The following is a 7,528-nucleotide window of genomic DNA, read 5'->3' as shown; positions in this document are numbered from 1 at the left end:
TGGTTTTGTTGATTCTTTATTTGGTTGATTTTAGCCCTGAGTTTAATTAATTCCTGCCATCTATTACTTGTTGTGGATAGCCCTGGGGCTAATTAAATTTGATGTTAATTCTGTTCTCCTGAGAGTGGCTTCAAACAAGGAATGAGTCAGCACTCAGGTAAAGTCCTGTAAACCTGCTTCCCACCTTAATTTGTAAAATAAAGGAGAGCTGATGATTGAGCAGATAAAAGGGAAGGTGGAGCAGAAGGGGGTAGAGAGAGAAGAAGGAAAAATGGAAGAGGGAGAGGATGCAGAGGAAGAGGAAGAAGAAGAAAAGCTGAGCAGAAGCACATGGCCTGGAGAAACTGCAAGTTCTAAGGGGTCTCATAGGTGTGGAAGATAGTAGTGTAGCGGTAGATCTGCCCAATCTAGGCGCACAGCATGTATTCATATTAATTGTGTTTTCATTGCCGGAGCATAATTAGGTTGGAGAAATTTACTGCAACGATTACTCTTAGCTGTATTTGCTTCTTTTTGTTCTAGAGCTTTCAGGTGTGCTGTTATGCTGCTAGTGTATGGTCTGTCCAGTTTCTTTTTGGAGGCACTCAGATCTATGGGTTTTCCTCTTAGCACTGCTTTCATTGTGTCTCATAAGTTTGGATATGTTGTCCCTTCATTTTCATTAAAATCTAAAAAGTCCTTAATTTCTTTCTTTATTTCTTCCCTGACTAAGTTATCATTGAGTAGAGCATTGTTCAGCTTCCATGTGTATGTGGGCTTTCTCTTGTTTTTGTTGTTATTAAAGACCAGCCTTTGTGGTGATCTGATAGGATGCTTGGGATTATTTCCATCTTCTTGTATCTGTTGAGGCCTGTTTTGTGACCATTTATATGGTCAGTTTTGGAGAAGGTTCCGTGAGGTGCTGAAAAGAAGGTGTATTCTTTTGTTTTAGGATGAAAAGTCCTATAAACATCTGTTAAATCCATTTGGTTCATAACTTCTGTTAGTTTCACTCTGTCTCTTTTTAGTTTTTATTTCCATGGTGTGCCCATTGGTGAGAGTTGGGTGTTTAAGTCTCCCACTATTATTGTGTGAGGTGCAATATGTGCTTTGAGCTTTAATAAAGTTTCTTGTAGGAATGTGGGTGCCCTTGCATTTGGAGCATAGATGTTCAAAATTGAGAGTTCATCTTGGTAGATTTTTCTTTTGATGTGTATGAAATGTCCTTCCTTATCTTTTTTGATAACTTTTGGTTGAAAGTCAATTTTATTCAATATTAGAATGGCTACTCTAACTTGTTTCTTGGGACCATTTGCTTGGAAAATTATTTTCCAGCCCTTTTCTCTGAGGTAGTGTCTTTTTGTCACTGAGGTGCATTTCCTGTATGCAGCAAAATGCTGGGTCCTATTTATGTATCCAGTCTGTTAGTCTATGTCTTTTTTTGGGGGAATTGAGTCCATTGATGTTAAGAGATATTAAGGAATAGTGATTGTTGCTTCCTGCTATTTTTGTTGTTAGAGGTAGAATTATGTTTTTATGGCTGATTCTTTTGGGTTTGTTGAAAGAAGATTACTCTCTTGGTTTTTCTAGGATGTAGTTTCCCCCTTTGTTTTGGTGTTTTCTATCAATTATCCTTTGTAGGGCTGGATTTTTGGAAAAATATTGTGTAAATTTGGTTTTATCATGGTACACCTTGGTTTCTTCATTTATGGTAATTTAGAGTTTTGCTGGGTATAGTAGCCTGGGCTGGCATTTGTATTCTCTTAGGGTCTATATGACATCTGCCCAGGATCTTCTGGCTTTTATAGTCTCTGGGGAGAAGTCTGGTGTAATTCTGACAGGTCTGCCCTTATATGTATCTTGACCTTTTCCCCTTTCTGCTTTTAATATTCTTTCTTTGTTTTGTGCATTTATTGTTTTGACTATTATGTGATGGGAGGAATTTCCTTTCTGGTCCAATCTATTTGGGGTTCTGTAGGCTTCTTGTATGTTTATGGGTATCTCTTTCTTTACGTTAGGGTGTCTCTTTCTTGTATAATTTTGTTGAAGATTTTTGCAGACCCTTTGAGTTGAGAATTTTCACTGTCTTCTATGCCTGTTATCTGTCGGTTTGGTCTTTTCATTGTGTCCTGGATTTCCTGAATGTTTTGCATTTTGCACTTTCTTTGACTGCTGTGTCAATGTTTGCTATGGTGTCTTCTATGCCTGAGATTCTTTCTTCTACCTCTTGTATTCTGTTGATGGTGCTTACATCTGTGACTCCTGATCTCTTTTATAGGTTTTTCTATCTCCAGGGTTGTCTCCCTTTGTGATTTCTTTATTGTTTCTATTTCCATTTTTAGATCCTGGATGGTTTTGTTCAATTTATTCACCTTTTAAATCATGTTTTCCTATATTTCTTTAATGGACTTATACGTTTCCTCTTTAAGTCCTGCTTACTTGTGTTCTCCTGTATTTCTTTAAGAGAGTTATTTATGCCCTTCTTAAAGTCCTCTATCATCATCTTGAGATGTGATTTTAAGTGAAAATCTTGCTTTTCTAATGTGTTGAGGTATCTAGGGCTTGCTGTGGTGGGAGAACTGGATTCTGATGATGCCAAGTAGCTTTGGTTTCTGTTGCTTGTGTTCTTGCCCTTGCCTCTCATCATCTGGTTATCTCTGGTGTTAGCTGGTCTTGCTGTCTCTGACTGTGGCTTGTCTCTCCTGTAAGCCTGTATGACAGTACTCCTGGGAGACCAGTTCTCTGGGAGGAATTTGGGTATGGAGATCTATGGCACAGGGTCAGCTCTGGGGTGCAGACAGAAACTGGAAGCCTGATCTTTCTTAAAGAGGATATATACAGCTACAATCATTATTGAACATATTATTTTTTATACTGGCAGTCAAAACAAAGTTGTTTGGATCTAAATGCCCTCTGCCATCTTATTCTCCATTTTTAATGTAGAAAATATTTTCTTTTTAATTTCTCTCTCCTCTTCCTTCACTGTATTGTTTTCAAGCTATTTATTTGTTTCTCTTTTACTATTTTCAAACATATGTCCCACCATGGCTCTGGGAAAATGTTCCTTCTGCCATTTTGTCCTATCTGCAGGTTCCTTCTGCTAACATGCTGGCAGCTGGCTCCATTCTCTCTGCTCATTTCAGTAGGTAGCCCTTGCCAGTTTTGGGGCTTGAGCTGCAGTTTGCCCTTCTGTGAAAGCTAAGCCTCATGCCCTCAAGCATTCCCTGTGTTTCCATCCAGGGCTTATTCTCAGACTCTAAGCTTGGATTTTAAGAGTCCTTAGGTGTGTTGGATGGCATTTGTGACCACTTGCATATATTATAAGCCCATCCTCAACTCCTGAATAATGACATTGAGGCTTATTTTTATTTACAATGCTTATGGCCTTAGTTTAGGCTTGCTCTCCAACTAGCTCTTAACTTACATTAACCTGTTTATACTAATTTGAGTCCAGCCACATGGCTGGTTAGCTCTCCTGCCAGAGCCAGCTGATCAGTTAATGAGGGAACTAGGACTAGGGGAGTGAGGATTATTTTAGGAAAGGCAGAAAGAATATGCAAGAGACAGGTATGGAAGGGCTGCAGGTCAATACCACATCAGCAGCATGTGTTTTTTCTCAGTGCCTTTTAAAGGCAAGCAACACAAAGCATGACCAGTTCCAGGAAGATAAACCATGACACAAATCTTTACATGTCAAGTTTATGGTACACAGTATCTATGTTTGACTAAGGCTGTTTCCTTCAGGCTAGGATGGTCTCTCAAGGACATAAGCTTAAGTGGAGGAACTTGGCGGGGTATAAGGCATATTTAACTAAAAATGAAGATATCTTCAGACTTATTCATGATTAATCACAATCAAGAAGTCAGTCAAAGTTAACTCTAGATGTGCTCCCCACATGTCCCCCATTTTTAAAACTACACAAGCCAAAACAGTCTCAGATATTGATGCAGAAAGACTGTACCTGTCTTAGGCATCCCTTCAAGAGGTATGAATCTTACCCATCATTGATACATGAATTGTAGCATTCATGCCCTGCCTTAGGTTGATCCACCTCTAAGATACTCTTACCTGTCCTTTTTAATCTATAAGAGGCATTTGATCAGTCACAGAGCAGAAACTTGTGCCTGTCTTAGGTTGCCATCTGAAACCACATCTCTTACCCATAATTGGCATGCAAACAATCTTGTATTTGTGGCCTGTCTTAGGTGGAGAAAGTTTTCAAGACAATCTTACCCATCATTGACTACAAACATCTGCTAGGGAAGATATTGGAGGTTGAACTTATGCACCTCTGCTTTGACAACTGTAAAATCTCTGATGATGCTTCACAAAAGAACAGGTAATAGGAATGCCATAAAAAAAGGATCATAAAGCCAAGTCCTCGCTGGGCAGTGGTGGCACACGGCTTTAATCCCCACACTTGGGAGGCAGAGGCAGGTGAATTTCTAAGATTTATTTATTTATTATATGTAAGTACACTGTATCTTCAGACACTCCAGAAGAGGGCGTCAGATCTTGTTACGGATGGTTGTGAGCCACCATGTGGTTGCTGGGATTTGAACTCNGAACCTTTGGAAGAACAGTCGGGTGCTCTTACCCACTGAGCCATCTCACCAGCCCGGCAGGTGAATTTCTGAGTTAAAGGCCAGCCTGGTCTACAGAGTGAGTTCCAAGACAGCCAGAGCTACACAGAGAAACCCTGTCTCAAAAAAAAAAAAGAAAAAGAAAGCCAAGTCCTGCTATGCCCAGTAAGAGAGATCTGAATGAAGACCATGAAGGAAAATCAGCCTGTAGCTTTTCCAGAATATCATTTGCAATGCTATCAGTGTCAAAAGACAAAGGTTTTTAATTTCTTAAATTCACAACCTTCTTACACAGGGCTAATAAATTTAAAGAAGTGTTAGTAGTATGTTAAATATGCTGAAGGTGACTTTACTCTGGTGCAATTATGCTGACTCTCATTATACATTTTTGGAGTAATACAAATTCATAGATATTGAGCATGACTCTAAGTGGCTCCTTTACCTCGTGAACTGCAGTATATCATACAATACATCAATTCTTTGTTCTAGCCATCTATCCAAATCCTCTTGTATACTCAGGGCACTGGTTACATTTTCTGCAAGATGATTAAGAGAACTAGCTGTTTGTCCCTCTTGTGCTAAAGCTAATGAAGAAGTAGTAGCACTGGCTATAAGTGTTATGAGAGCAGCAACACTGGCAATGATCAGCCCCACTGCATGTTTGCTCCTTGCTAGAGAGCGATCTAATTCTTCTAATACTTGTAACCCTTTTTCAGAATACAAGGGTTCAGATCGATGTACAAGAATCATAGTAGAGGGGCTGGGTGTGGTGGCGCACACCTTTAATCCCAGCACTCGGGAGGCAGAGGCAGGCTGATTTCTGAGTTCCAGGCCAGCCTGGTCTACAGATTGAGTTCCAGGAGAGCCAAAGCTACACAGAGAAACCCTGTCTTGAAAAACACAAACAAAAACAACAACAACAACAACAACAACAAAAAACAAACCAAAACAACAACAACAACAAAAAGAATCATAGTAGAAACTGGTTGATGCACTACTATTACAGACTGACCACCATACAGTGCAGAAACACAATTGGACAAAAGACAACTAAAACAAGAAACATTAAACTCATTATCAGAGCCAATAATAAAGGTAACTTTCCCAATTGGATTAAAAGAGGAGGTGAGGTAATGCAGGAAGTCATATTTACCTAAACACCAGAACCTGTTCCATTTTTATCCACAGCAAACAAAACATCATACAAAGCAGCTGCCAATTTCCAAATAGGTCTCTGAAAATGTCCAGAACCAGTCTTTCAAATTCTCTCTGTCATTTCCTTTTGTCCAATATCAAATTGATTTCCAGAGCAGTCCATGATTGAGCCAGAATAACTGGTTACATTAAAGAAAAGAGGAGAGTCATTGTAGCACCTTCTCCATTTGATTGATTTTTCTTTTCTTTTCTTTTCTTTTCTTTTCTTTTCTTTTCTTTTCTTTTCTTTTCTTTTCTTTTCTTTTTTTCTTTTTTTTGGTTTTTCGAGACAGGGTTTCTCTCTGTAGCCCTGGCTGTCCTGGAACTCATTTTGTAGACCAGGNTGGCCTCGAACTCAGAAATTCGCCTGCCTCTGCCTCCCAATGATTGATTTTTTGAAGGCAGACTCCAAAGTCTCCATGTTCTCTGTCCTGCAAGGTCTAAAAGCCTGAGGCGAGGTAGCTTGTTCAGTCTGGGACATGGTTTTTCCTATATTCATGTTTTGCACTACAGTCTTAGAGATATTCTTCTTCTAAGTTTAGTGTCCACAGAAATATCCAGCATTGGTACTATTTCTAGTAAAACAAATAGGTAGGCCCTGACCCATAGCAGTATAATTCACTAATTTGGGATACATTTTACTCTCAGATGAAGGGAATCCTAACAGCTGAGTATTACTAGAGGTCACAAGTACTTCTGGCCTTGACCAAACAGAAGGATGTAGCAAAGGTGGGTCAGAAGTATGTGCCTAGAACAGCTTCCTTGTCACCATTGTCAGGACACTCAGCAAGGTCACGGTCAGCATCGCTCTTTGTTCTAGCACCAGCACGTCTCACCAAATGCTCTGGCAGTCACTGTGTTCCTTCAGCATTCTGCAAAACACCACAAATGTGCCCTCTTCCCCCTATCAGTATTGGATCAGGACCATGCCATATGCTAGTAAGTAGATCCTTTCATTTTACCTGGATATAAGTATGCCTAGTTGTAGGGTGCCATAGACACTCAGCAGCAGAGTCCTTTGGCATTCAAGGTCAAAAAATTCATAACTGATTTTTTAGAGCTCCATGGGCTCATTTCACAATTCCCTGTCCTCAAGGACATGTGAAATTATGTGTATTACATAGATTATAACTTACATTTTATAGGTTTAACTCCTATTTAATTTGTATTTTACCATATATGAGTTATATTTAAAGTATATAATTAATGTTTAATGCATATTATTTATATTTGCTGTATATTATGTTAACATATATAAATCATATCCAATGTATATAATTTATATTTAACTTGTACAATTTATATTTAATGTGGATAGTTTATACATATACACATAATGTACAAATATGCATATAGATATTATATACATGTTTCAATGTATATAATTTCTAACTTGTATGATATGTATTAGTTTATGTAAATTATATTTAGGGCCACCTGCTGGATTGGATCAGAACAAGAAGGAGTACTTATTTGGAGTTCACTGAATCTGTGACAAGCAGGTCCAAGTCTTAGGAATCTTGATTTCCTGAAACATTTGTGAATTTCAGTTTTAAAAACATGTACACTAATATTTATAATTGTACTGGCAGGACTAACATAGTCAAAATGGCCATCCTGCCAAAAGCAATCTACAGATTGAATGCAATCCCCATCAAAATTCCAACCCAATTCTTCACAGAGTTAGAAAGGGTGATTTGTAAATTCATCTGGAATAATAAACAACCTAGGATAGCAAAAAACATTCTCAACAATAAAAGAACCTCTGGTG

This window comes from Mus pahari, chromosome 12 (genome assembly GCF_900095145.1).
Source record: "Mus pahari chromosome 12, PAHARI_EIJ_v1.1, whole genome shotgun sequence".
In the NCBI taxonomy this organism is placed as follows: Eukaryota; Metazoa; Chordata; class Mammalia; order Rodentia; family Muridae; genus Mus; species Mus pahari.
Note: the sequence above shows the minus strand (reverse complement) of the source record.